The following is a 14130-nucleotide window of genomic DNA, read 5'->3' as shown; positions in this document are numbered from 1 at the left end:
CACGTGCTGCATCACTGATGGATTTTTAAACTTGTTTTTGCAACTAAAGCCTTCATTAATACAGTTGTGAGTTTAAGAGAATGCCCTCGCTTCTCTAGAGAATCTTCTAATACATTTTCTCAACCGTTTTTTCATTCATCAAGTAGTTAATTTTGCTGCTGACAATCTGAGTGATTGTTTAGTTCTTCAAATTTGCTCACATGGCTTATTTAAAGTATTTTGCAGGGCGTGAATTTATTCATCCATGCAGTTGGCGTGGACACAAGTTTAAAATAAAAGAGAGACACACCTGGACTTTTTAATATTGCGGTTGTACAATAGCTTATGCACATCTCTTTTGTCCTGCAGCTCGAGTGTAAAAATTAGTTGAACAGACTGATTTGACATGAGATAATGTCCCTGACAAGGTAAAATTGGCTCATAAGAATTGTTTCACAGTTTAACCGTGAAAGTTAAGAAAGAACATAAGAAATGATACTTTTGGGAGAAACGCATTACAGTGATCTCAGGCAATAATTTCTCTCTGCGTATTTAACTTTTTTTTTTTTTTGCTGCAGCCTTTACGGAAATTGTGAGGTCCAACCTAGAATGCGGTCATGTAAAAGTATTTATGTAAAAGTGGCTCAAGCACTTATTCAGACATGAGACTGACAGGCAAGATTGCATAACATTTACACACAAAAAAATGCATTTTAATCATCATCATCCTCCATTGAGAAATGCTTAATGGACCTTTGAATGTCATACAAGACTTAATTTCTAGAAAATGTCAGGATAAGGGGTTTGTTGGCTCGAGTCTCCCACAGTAACATCTGGACACTCCCACAAGACCTTCACACTCCGCCTGGTGACTAGAGCTTTACTGCACATTCAGTGTACTCAGCCTTCACACTCACTCGTAGAACCAACACCCTTCCCACCCTCAGGCTAACACTTTAAACTCACAGTTCAGGTCCCCCTCAGTCTGAACTGTGGATGACTGCAAATGTGATCATCCAGTTTGTTAACTGTCATAGTCCCTTTATTTCTACACCTCATGTCTGACTTGCTTGACCTCTGCGTTTTTCATCCAACATGCATGCACACTCACACTTCGGAACACAGTTCTGCCAGCTTATACACACACACACAAGACCTGTTTACTTTTCAACCTATGTTAATCTCTGAAGCTCACTGCAAAGCCTGCTCAGACTGTCGGGGTTTGGTGGTGATGAAAAGAAAACAGATGGCTCCAGCAGAAGATGAGAAAGCATAGAGAGATGGTAATCTTACAGTATTGAAATGTTAGATAAACTCCAGGAAAACGTTTTCTGTGCTGATGGGCAGCAGAAAAAAACTTTTGCTGAAGTTGTTAAAAAAGGATCATTTTTCTGTCATGAAAAACTAAAAGTGCAAACCAAAGATAAGTTTTTGAAATGACAAAAGCAGCAGCATTCCAACTACAGTCTTATCACCTGCTTTACCTGTTGTTTCTTTCCCCCCCAGTGTTAGGTGAGGGGAAAAAATTACAAGTTTTATATTGTACACAGTCAAACAAGCTTCAAGAAAATGAAGCTTATGTAGCAGGGCGGAGGCTTAAAGAAAGGGGTGTGGCGACAACGCCACCTGGGGAATTTCACCCTAGGAAATTACTAAACTAAGTGTAGGGTTGATCAGATAGCACAGGTTCTTAAATACCAACAGGCGAGAGACAGTTTGAAGTATTTTAGAAACAAGAACTTTATTTAACAAAAATAATTAACAACAAAATTGAAACGTTAAAAAGAAAACTACATGCCAAGCACTAAAGGATTAACTACCATAAAACTGCCGCCTCAGGCCCTCAGCACCTGTTTGACAAAGAGAGAACATTAAAAACTGGCCAAACGCTACACATCCTTAGTGCTGATGAAATAATCAAAAACCAATTGAAAATAAATCCAAATAACAAAAGTCAAAAAACAAATAAAGTTACTAACAATTAACGTTAATGAATACAAACAAAAATAACTGCTACCTCAATAACTCAATGAAAATAATGTTAAGAAAACAAAGAAATAACGATTTAAAATAGGCTGACGGCCTCTGCAGAGTGGACAAGCTCAGGACTCTTCAATAACGAGCGCCTCTATCCGATCCAGCACAGCGCAGAACCTCAAGGCACAGAACGGCACAGAAGAACAGCAGAACAGCAGCGTACAAAAGAACAGCACACTACAAAGAACCGTGAACTACAAAGAACAGTACACTACAAAGAACAGCGGTGCATCCAGGGAGTGGTAGCCAGTGGCAGGCCAAGCAGTAGCCGGGACTCCACAAAAAAAGTCACATAAACAGATTTCATAATAATAATAATAACTGAATTATTCCTTTAAAGAATAACAAACCCGTGTACGTACCACTCTGGCCAAGCCATACGGCGCAGCTACTCAGAGGATTAGAGGGTGTGAGCCTCGAAGGCCGCGGCTCGACCACGCTGCAGCACAAAATATATATATAAATATATTACCAGCCAGCCTGCAAAGCAATCCGTCTCCCACAGCGCCAGCAACCAGTCGCGCTACACACATAAAGACCGTATTAACCATGCGTGGATCAGAGGCGGAGCACCCTACCTGTATAAGTGGGGACAGGTGTCTCGATGGCTGCCAAAACCAAGAACTATTGCGTCCAGTCAAAGGAGGCCACGGCCACGCCAGGCCGTAGACACCACGGAGGGTTTGAGCGGTACGGGAGGACAAACCGAGCTGGGGGCACACCTGTGTATATATAGGGCCGCAACGCGCCTCCCACAACTCCGTGAACCGAAAGCTGGCACAGTGCCATCTAGTGGCAGGGAGGGAGAAGGTCCGTCGGCTACACTTAATTTACTTACTGCGGGTAACTGGTACATGTATGTTTCAGCTTTTTTATTGTGACAGGCTTGAAGTTTTTCTCAAACATCACATTTAATCTTCAGATGGACAGACCTTGTACTTTGTTCCAGGTACTGTGGAGGGACCTTTACCAGCTAGATCTTGAAACTTCCAGCCCTAACACTTCATTATGGACCTTTTTTTAAAAAAAGTATCATTGTAAACACGTGAACCAAAACAGTTATACATTAACAATTATATACTTTTTTTGGCAATACCCTTTTACTTCTGGACTTCACAGAAGAAGATGATATCTGTTTTTGTTTTGTTATTTAGTTTTTTGTTTTTTTTGGTCAAGGTTCAGGTCACTAGCCACAGGGATGAAGCCCCAAATGCAAATACTGGTAATCAACTGATGCACCGAAGGGCTTTCAAAACATTCATGGTTCAAGTAAACTGGTCAACAATTGCCAGCAGGAAGGCTTTCAGATCAGAGAAACAACTCCAAAAACGACATGGCAGGACATCAGCAACAGGAAATCTTAACAGGAGGCAGGGTACAGGCAGGAAACAAGCACAAACACCACAGCAGCAAAAGTGAAGTAAGGGGCATTGGCTTATATATCCATTGGGGCTGATTGTCAATGAGCAGTAGCTGGTTGTTCTGGTGACTGGGTCAGTTGATCTAAAAAGAGGGAAATTCAGTAAGGACCCAGGTGTTTTACTCTTAATGATTCATCTCTTGTCCATTTCCAGTAATTGCTCATATATATAAAGAATTTACAAAAAAATACAACATACTCACTGTAAAACTGTGTCATGTTACCTGAAGAATTGCTGTACAATGCCTCAGTCTCTCAAACACACTGTCACAAAGGCCAGAAAAATGGACACTGATGATAAACTTAGGAGGCCCTATAGGTGTCCAGAAAGGAGAAGGGCTCACAAGAGACCTGCTGTGCCAAGGAATCAGGGTAGATGGAGACCTGATGAAACCTGAAAGGTCACAGTGGGAAGAAAAGCATCACAAGCAAAACGCAGAACATGTCATTGATTATTAAGTCTGCATGTCACCAATACCAATAGAACAATTTTTGCTGACAGTAAATTTACTGTTAAGTAAATTAGAATGCCACATAGACACAAGGTGCATGAAATAAAAGTGAAAAATGGTGCCTCAACAGCTTTTAGCTCACATACAACATTCAGCACATTCAGACTGCAGAGGTGAGCACATCACAGGCCATTAAAATGTAAAAGAGTTTGTTGAAGGCTCCATGATTCTGGGTGCTTAGATAACACATACATCAAAGACCACGCTCTTCAATGTCCAACTCCCACTCCCGGCACACGCTCACAGGCCTGACAAAACAAAACACTAGATCACTACCTTTGTCTTCTTGTCATCACTGTGCGTGTGTCTGGTCAGCAAACACACTGTGTGGGATTGAAGGGCTGCCTAAATGTCTTCCACTGCAATTTACAAACATTATGCCATTTTCTTACCTAATTATGATTGTGGCAGAGGGGGCACAGAGTGACTAACACCTTTTCTCACTAACCATCTCTTTCTCTCTTGCCCTCTCAATTTTCAATGTGACTTTTTGATTCTGTGATTTTCTCTCCTTCCTTTTGTTGGCCTCTTTCATCATCTCTTGCCATCCAGCTTGCTGCGCCCAAGCCTCTCTCGGAGGGACCCCTCAGTTGTGCCACTGCCTCAGGGTCAACAAGCAACCAAACCTGATAACAAAGAGTGGGCAGCCATGTGGACTCTGTTGATCCTTCTCCTGGCAGACACTTCATTTGCATACTCTTTACTTGTTCACACTCACACACCAGGCCATGTGATGAGTCAGAAGCGGGGGAAACACAGTGCCCTCAACGTGGGTGAAGTACACAGTGCAAAGGATGGGAGGGGATGAACAAGGCGGGCCGCAAGATCAACCACGGGGAGGAGAGGGAGGGTCAGTGGCATCGAGATCAAAGCAGGAGAGTCTGAATGGTTGATCAAAAAGGTCAGTTCCCATTTCCTCATGATTAGCATTGGGACAAGCCTGGAGCACCAAGGTGATATATACACAGGAGCTATCATAGCCATGTGCACAACATGTTGTGTATTGTCCTCTTGAATTGTATACAAGGCCCTGCAAATCTATGTCTTCTATGTTCTACCTGTTACTAAACTTGGTTAATAAGGAATAAAAAAGGGAACTGCACCTATTCACTTTCTTGCCAAGAGTTAGATGACATGTCATGTTTTTACGCTGTCATCCAGCCAGCTGGTTAGCTTCATATAGCATACAGACTGCAAAGGGGGGGCAACAGCTAGACTGGCTCCCTTTAATGTATACAAAGCTCATTAATTAACATGTTTACAGGGTTAATTAGTGACATGTTAATTTATTGGTTTTACAGGTGCTGGTAGATGGACTCAGACAGAATAGGGTCAGCTAGTTCTTTGTGTTAAGCTATCTATCTCCTGGCTTTTGATTCATATGACAGAAATCATCATCTCATTCTCATCTAATTCTCAACAAGAGAGCAAATGCGTTTAGCTCCCCCAATATCAAACAATTTCTTTGATGAAAAGATACCAAAAACCAAGCTTCTGATGTAATTTCTCACAGTCTTCTTGTAGCACATTCATTCAGTACCTCTTAGCTGTGTCGACCCAAGACCTGTGGGTGAATGTTTATTCTTGACATTTGGGAATGAAGACAAGATGCGTTTGAATCGTTTAAGTCGAGTACCTCTCTGACTCGATTAATGACTGTGCATATTTTAGTCCAATTACCAATTATATACATTTGACGATGACCTTCTAAGGTTTGCAAAGCCGTTTTCAGAATGATGTCCCACATTTCAGGCAGACATTGGTTGTAATTTATTTCAGTTGCTAGGAAAATCAACATTCAGAGACTTGACACTCAGTTACTCATCACAGTGAACAGTTTGTTGCCTTCATTTTTGTGCATAATTTTGGTCATATTATTTAAAATTCTGCCATTTTCCCACCTGATTCCTCTTACCAGCACTTGAAGAAGTCAGGCAGCTGTCCAGGTCACTCTGTAATAAGAGAGATGATACAAATAAGAGGATAATCCTGGTAATCAAGCTTAACATGTACAGAAACCACAGACTGACAGAAACCTGCAATTATCACATTTGGCTCTGAATCTAGTTGGGTCTAGTTGTACTACAACAATACGGTAAACACCAAAATTTCATCTGCGGCTTATCTTTGTCAAGGCCCAGGTAGCAGGGGCGACTGCTGCCCAGTCCATAATGTACCGAAGCCCTACGGCACCTCCCACGGGTGGTGGGCCCATGAGAGGCGGTGCCACCCAGAGTGGGGCTCAAACCCACGATCCCGAGAGATTGAGTCTAATCGGGCAGCCTAAACACCAAAATGCACAATTTGAAATACAATTGTCAAGTGATTAAAAAACATGGAACACATGATACCAAGATAATGTGTCTAGACATTGTATTGCTTTTTTTTTTTTGCCTGGAGAGGATTTTCATTCAAGACAAGGAGAAGATCATCAAACTGACTGGCACCCAAATGCTGCAGTGAATAAAAGGTGATACCGTGGGGCGCTATTCCTCTTACAACACTAGGGTAGGCTTAGTACAATATGAACCTTTTCACATCAGTCAACAGTTAAGAGCAACTATTTAGTATTTATGATATGAGTGACAAAGTGTCAAAGTCTGGTTGCAAGAGCATCGTGAGGGTGCTCAATCCCTGACGCAACCAGTTTTATTGGTTTCTTTATTTAGGAATTTAAGAATATTCACTCACATATCCACACACTTTACGTCAGCAAAGTAGCTTGAAAACTATTGAGTAAATCTAAAATGGTCTGTTCTGTTAAGCTGTCAAAACCCTACAAAGTGAAAACTGACAGAACTTACTGCGGTCGGGGGGAGGGGGGCGTTCCAGTGAAGAGATGTGGAAAATGGAAAAATGTCTGACAGCACGCTCTCAGTGCATTCTTGTGTATCATCTACCACCCTCATAAACCATCATATTTACTATTCAGTGTCTCTTTCAAATACCAGCCAAGAGGATACTGGCTTCAGCCAAGAACAGCACATAATATTATAGCCCACATTTTTACATCATTTCCCTTAAATGTTCATACACACACGCAGATTGTCTGGGTTGGTGACTGGAAATATCTTGTGTCAAATTTAAAAAGCAGGCTACCACTTACAGCCTGGGAAGCATCAGCTTGCCAAACCCCCTCCACCCCCCGCAGCTCTGTGGAGCTTACATGCGTCACAGCGAGAGTGCTGGCACACTTTTAGGCAATAAGCACAATCCAGTGGGAATGAAAATGACAAGTGAGACAATTACAACTCATTCTTGAATGAAGTCATGTTTAAATTCAGTTTTATTGCAGATAAAGGCCACTTTACAATGAATCACACTTAAAAGTTGTTTAGAAGCTTTAACTGTCACTTTGTTAATGTTTACCAGTGTTTCACAGATCATATAAAGTTGAGTTGTGTGCACACCAGTGGTCGCTTTGTTAGGTTCAGAAGTTGGTTTATATTATTAGAGTATCAATCAACACACTGTCAGTTTCCTTGGCTGGTAGTGGGTGGGACTTATCAGTTAACCATTTACAATTAACTTGGTAAACTTTGTTGGACTGAGACAGATTGTTAAGTGTTACTTTTGGACCAACCACAATACAATGACTAATGACAGATCTTCCACTACATCTGCTCAAATACATAATAAACATTTCTTGTTTAGCCTAATTGTTCTATGACTGCACAATTACAGCCAAACAGCTCAACACAGTTGTCACACTTCAGTTGAAGGGCCATTAAGTAATGGTTCTTCTCTATCAATGATCAACAACAAACAGTTGCACTTTCTCTTTATACACAACCCTAATTCATCCTATCTCTCATCTCACTTTAAGCTATAGTGGACTGTGACTGACACCCAAAATCACATTTATTTATAAATGTGTATGAATAATTCACATTATAAAACATTTGGGCTTATCAGATATACCCAAACAGAGCCCAGGAAACCGCTGCTGGGCAATGCGATGTTTTTTGTCACTGACATGGAGAAAATCATAATAATAATGATAATAGTATTAACAGCATGAAGAAAAAGTCATTAAATGGGGCTGATAAAGTGTTCCCTGTGGAGACTAACTTGCCTGTTTGGAATCATCACTCTGGAGTTGTAATTGACTTGAGAACTAAATCATTACCCAACAATGCCACAATTTGTTTTGTAATCCACTACCATTAACATAATGCCTGCCGAGTCTGCCAAGTGTCATTTTCCAGCCTGATACATTTGGCTGTATTTGCTGTCATCACACATAAAGGTTGCATATTTTGGAGAAAAGCAGCTTTTTTGCTGTGATACATTCAGAATAGTCCTCGGCACAGCGATGCTGCCACGTATAATGGGATTACTCCCTCATAAATATGCATAAATATGCATGAATCACTTAGTGAGTGGGATATGGTAGATTTCCCCCATTGTCATGGCATCTAAAATAACATAGGAAGGAACTAGATGTGGCTGACACTGTGAAATGTTAGTGATGCAGCCTCTAAAATGTCAGCTTCTCAAAACAGTCATGTCAACAAAAACGGCAGTCTGCATCGTTTTGGAACGCTGTGCAGGATTGAGTATTCTGGTGAGGTTGGGGCTACTTGTGTCAACAGAGAACTGGCTGCGTCTCCAGACATGCTCAGCCAGTGTTGTCCTTTTGCTGTGTTTGTCAGTACACTTGGGGAGTTGATGGGGAGATTATGTGTCCTAAAGCCATCTGGGTGGGTAAGACCAACACATGAGGCTGCAGTTGTGAAGGTGACGGTCAGAGATGGTATGCAGGCCTTTTCGAGCACAACTTGTCCTCAAGATAAGACATGCTTTTGTGAGCACTCTTCCCACCATATATTACTGTAAACGTGCCACAATAACAAGTGTTTGAAACAACAATCTCATTTTCTAAGAATCACTCAGCTAAGAGCAGAAAAGGTCTCTTCTGCCTTTACCTTCCTTGAGAATGAGTGCACGTTTACAAGAGACATAGGCAACGTGCTTTGCATTCTCATGCATGAAGTGACAAGCCGCCACCCCATAAAAATAAATATTCTACTGATCAGCTATGCAACATTATTCTCCACAGTACATTGTGAATTTCTTAGCTGTAGTGGCTTTGTATGATTCATATTTCATAGTGGTTGTGTGGTGTGTGCACCCATGTGTGAATATGAGAACTTGTTTAGGTCATAAATCATACTCATTCTCGCCATGACACCATGGTAATCTCACACATAGATAGTCTCCCACACACACACTACACTACAATACACTCTCACAGTACATGGATAATCTTACTCTCTGACACACACACACACACACACACACGGCCTTTTCGGCCATAAATCATACTACAACACAAATTCAATCTTTTTAAAACGACCACAGAACAGCAGTGTGTATGAGAGAGGTTTATGATGTGGAGTTCATTCAAATGATGAGTTTTCTGTCCCTGGTTGACTTATATTCTTAAATGATGGGAAAAGCACTGTAGCTGTTCTAACAAAATGAATTAGTAGTGATGCTCAAAAGCCACTGTAACTTGATTTAAATGCTCAGTGAAGCCAAATTGTTGCTGGCAGACCATGGAGCAGTTTTGCTTTTAAGATGTCTATGACGATTTGAGAATTTGGACCCAACTGTTCAATCAAATCACCCTCTTTTTCAGTTACAGCAATGGTGCTGTGTGTTCTACAAACAAAAATTATGTTTACATTCAGTTTTGCTTACCAAAATGCACTGTGTGCATCTTTGAGCTATAACAAATGTATTGTCTTTGCACTATTTTGTTTGTTATTTTTGCACTGTTTGCTTTGTATTTGCTCTGTTTTTGTCTTATTTTATCCTGATGCCTTATGTTATCTTTTTCCACCTTATTGTATGTTGTCGGCCTTGTTTGCATTGTTCAAACGCAGTCTCAGAGTCCCAGAGACACTCTGGTGCCTCCCTCTTAAGTCTGAAGTATTGAGCTGATTTTTTTCAATATTTAAAATTATGCAAAGTATTAATGTTTGCCAGCTGGCAGACTATTTCTTTACTGCCTTTGCAAATGTGCACAATACGATCAGTGTCCCGCTCTTGAAAAAATATTTATCAGTAGCATTTCAGTGGTGAGGGTTAGGGCTAAAAAAACCTGCACAGGGTGCTTTTTAAACGTTCTTTCACACAGTACTGTTTGCAGTCACATCCATCCATTTTTTCCCAGAAGTATTCACTCTCACACAATATTCTCATTCACAGACACTGCTGTCTTCTGTCATATGATATTTTCTTCCATACAGTACTATCCTATCACTTTTACTAAGGTTGCCACTGACATCCTGCTACCCCCTCACATACATTAGTTTTCAACATGACACATCTAACTCAGACAACACAACTTTGTTTGACAAATAAGTTAAGACTGTTTAGTTACTTCTGACTTCTGGCTCTAGGGTGAAGAACAACTTTCACTCTCAATAATTCTGTTTCATATACACTACTGCTGTGTATCTGGTAAAATGGTATATGTAAGAGAGTATTATGCTGTGAGTGACAATGTGAGTGTTCATCAGACAGTACAGTGGTTTGAGTGGGAAGGTACAATTTATAGCCCTGGTGTGTGAGAGTATGATAATACATGTAAGGGGGTTTAATATAGGGTGTGCATAGGAGTGTATGTGATTATGTTGCGGTCTTTTAGCCAAAAAAGCCTCTCATGTGTGAACATGCATGTGTACAGACACACAGACACAGACAGACACACAGGCACACAGACACAGACACAGACACAGACACACACAGACACAGACACACACACACACACACACACACACACACACACACACACACACACACACACACACACACACACACACACACACACACACACACACACAACCCTCTAACCCAATCTGCTCTCAATGAGTAACTCTTTGCAGCTCTCAGGCTGTACTGTAGGCCCACCCTCCCCATCTGTAAAAGTTCAGATGGATCATATGTGAAAAATCTTGACTGCTTGCTACGCCTCCTGTTCTAGATATGATAGTTGCAGTTTCCTGTACAAATTAAATATTCCATGGTAGTTTGGGGAAAAGTAAAACTTTGACCTGTGAAGATGAACCCATGTAAGAATCTTGTAGAAAGATGAAGAAAAATCAATGCACACACACACACACACACACACACACACACACACACACACACACACACACACACACACACACACACACACACACACACACACACAAACAAGATACAGTTCAGCCAGCTTCTGAGATACAGAACAAGGGAACCTTCAGATTACAATGCAGCACTAAGGTCAAAACATCAGCTTATTTATCAGTTCATTAGTCATCCTTAGCAACAGCCTCATCTTGTCAAAGGTGGATTTAGTCAGACTGTCAGCTTTTTCTACGTGTGGGTGTCTGACAGAGACAAAAAGATCTTTGACATTTGGATAAGCAGCCCATCGGTCTCAGTCGAGCCGTTATCATGAAGTATCATTCCAGCAGCATGTTGCTGTGACACAACCTGTTTGACTTCATTTGCAGATGGACTCACTTGTCATTTCTTTCCAGTGACAACAAAAGAAATTAATTGATCTGGCTCTAAATGGCACCCTATTCTGCAAAAACAACAAAAAAATACAAAAAAAAAAGAATAAAAATCAGCGTTGGAAACTGTGACCCTCAAACTGGAATACTACATTGAGTCACTTGATTGTCAGTTGAGTGAGTCAGTTGTTGTAAGAAACTGTTTTCACTCCATGGACCGGTAGCATAATAGTACAGTTACTACTGGAGACACAAACATTTCCACTTGACATGCCAAAAGCAACAAGCATTCCTTTTTCTGGAATGTCTTTAAGCTTTCGTCACACTTTGAACTGTACTTTCACTTATTTTCTAGCTAATATTATTTCTAACGTTGTGTAATAATATAATTTTTTGGTCATTGCTTAGAAACTATTTTTAAACTAGCCCCCTTATGGGTTGTTCTTGTGAAACTTTTCTAACTCTTTAAAAAAAAGTGTTTCTGCGTCAATGCAGTACATACCATCATTTGTACAAGCATACAAAGCGCTAACTATACACTGATTGTACAAATGAAAAGCATTTGTGGCTTTTGCTTTTTCTGTGCGCATGGCACAGCAGTTTGCAACAAATGTGTAAAGTATGGAGGTGTATTCTGAACACACTGTCAGTACTAATAAGGGGAAAAAGGTATTTATTTTTACACCTCTAAAACAACAAAACCACAGAAGAAGAAAACAAAAAAATAGGCAAAATCTTGCCTTCGTTGTGGATTTGGTCTTAAGACTTTGTCCAAATTACATGTGATGTTGTCTTGAGCTTGGCAGTGTGGAAAGTATTGCCTGGAGTGTGTCCACAAGCCTCCTCCACTGCCCTTAGAAGGTCTATGCGTTGGTGGGGCTGACGATCATACACCTTCCAACGTCACGCAGTGATGAATTCTACAGTAGGATTCAAGTACGGAGAACATGCAAATTGGCTGATCCGAGAACCAACTGCAGACCAAAGCAGTGTGTTGAAAACTAACGTTGTTCTCAGATGATAATAATGCACCTGGGCAGCTCTGGTCCCTGGTCATTAGGAATTAGTCTGTTGTGGGGGTTACAACTTGAGAGCAAACGAGAGAACATTCATTCTCTTAGATACACTGGTAGATAAATGCATTGGCTACAGTGATTACAGAGAGTGCTTAACCATTCAGTTTTACAGAAACTGCAACTGAGAATATTTCTTTTAGTGATGTATGCAGTGTCTAGCTCGAAATATAAAAGCACCATGCTGCAGAATCTTTGGGTAAATTTAAAGTCGAATGAATATAGAAACCTATATTATTCACAGGTGTGAGCGAAGGTATGATGAAGAGACAAACTGATGATATCATTCTGATGATATCACATCATTCATCCTTCATCCATTTCTGTACACCCTTATCACTTATATTCACGTTATTAGCAACATTTAACTTTTACCTACTGTGGGACTGAGGATCGAATGGCATCAACAAGGTGAATAAACAAGAGATTGACAAGGTGTGTTTTTGATGAAATACAGTGGTCTGTGACACTTTCTGATGTGCAAAGAAAGGAGCAATCATCTCTTATGTTCTTACTTTACAACATACAACATAGTGGTCACAAGCTGAACATTCTACTTTCATTCACAAACTGCACGGCTGTATCAATAAAAACCAACGCTCTTCAGGCGCTAAATGACCACTCATGAAACTGCACAACGGGGCTCAAAGTGAAGAGGCGTTTTTAGAATCAATTTATCATTAGTTTGACAAGTTATTTTTAAATTATGGCCCATGTTCCGACCAAAAGTAATTATAGTTAGTGGTGTAAAATATTAGAGGAGTGAAATAGTTGTGGGTGTAAAATTGTGTTCCAGCCTTTGTAACTGTTTCACAGAGCAGTTATAACTCTTCTTGTTTTAGCAGATTTTTTTTCCCATCTGAAGGTGGAAACGAGACAACAGGAGCAGGTTTTGTACTTTCATTTGGAAGGTGTAAATTTTCTCGTGGTGTGACCAAGAATGTGAATGTCGACAAGCTATTAAAGAATGTCTAGCTCATCAGGTGGTCAGTGTCTCTGTAAAGTACTGAATTACTGAAGCAAACCTGTTAAAGGATATTTTTGAATATTTAATAATATACAGTAATTGTCTAATTATGTACATCAACAGTGTTGCCCATAAAGTTGCATACTTTTGTTTTCAGACACATTCCTCTTTTTATTCCTATTTAAACACGTCAGTAATCACACTGGAAGAGACTGATTAATAAAGTTTTGAGAAGATATACACTTTATCAGGAATAAATCACATTGTCATAATCATTTCATGAGAAGAGGTAAAACATATTTTATTCCAACTTTATGGGCAACAGTGTATTTATGATATAATTGTAAGATAAAATACATGCATGATATGTATTTTTTATTACAACTGTGTTGTAATACTGTTTTGTCGTAATAGTAGAGAAGCAAAGTGTGTGTGTACTAAGAAGTGTGTTTACACATGTAACACAATATCAGTCCTCTCAGAAAAGAGGATGTTATTTGCAAAGACAGTTTGTTTGCTCTTTGATTAAATAAAAATGGGTCCAGCAGATTAGAGAGAAAGAAATTGCTTTTGTATAATTTTGCTGACACTGGTATTGATGCTTAAAAAGAGAATTAGTATTGGTGGCATC

The 14130-nt window shown here is 40.1% G+C and overlaps 1 long non-coding RNA gene across 1 annotated transcript; it reads right to left on the bottom strand.

Moving 5' to 3' along the window:
* Positions 1-1701: 1701 nt before the first annotated feature.
* LOC121192207 lies at positions 1702-2709 on the bottom strand. Its single transcript, XR_005895174.1, has 2 exons — positions 2595-2709; positions 1702-2455 (listed from the first exon to the last, which is right to left on the bottom strand). It is a non-coding gene; the product is annotated as an uncharacterized LOC121192207 (long non-coding RNA).
* Between the last annotated feature and the right edge of the window lie 11421 nt (positions 2710-14130).

Source organism: Toxotes jaculatrix, chromosome 13 (assembly GCF_017976425.1).
Source record: "Toxotes jaculatrix isolate fToxJac2 chromosome 13, fToxJac2.pri, whole genome shotgun sequence".
Taxonomy (NCBI): domain Eukaryota; kingdom Metazoa; phylum Chordata; class Actinopteri; family Toxotidae; genus Toxotes; species Toxotes jaculatrix.
Note: the sequence above shows the minus strand (reverse complement) of the source record. Positions and strands in the feature narration are given on the sequence as shown.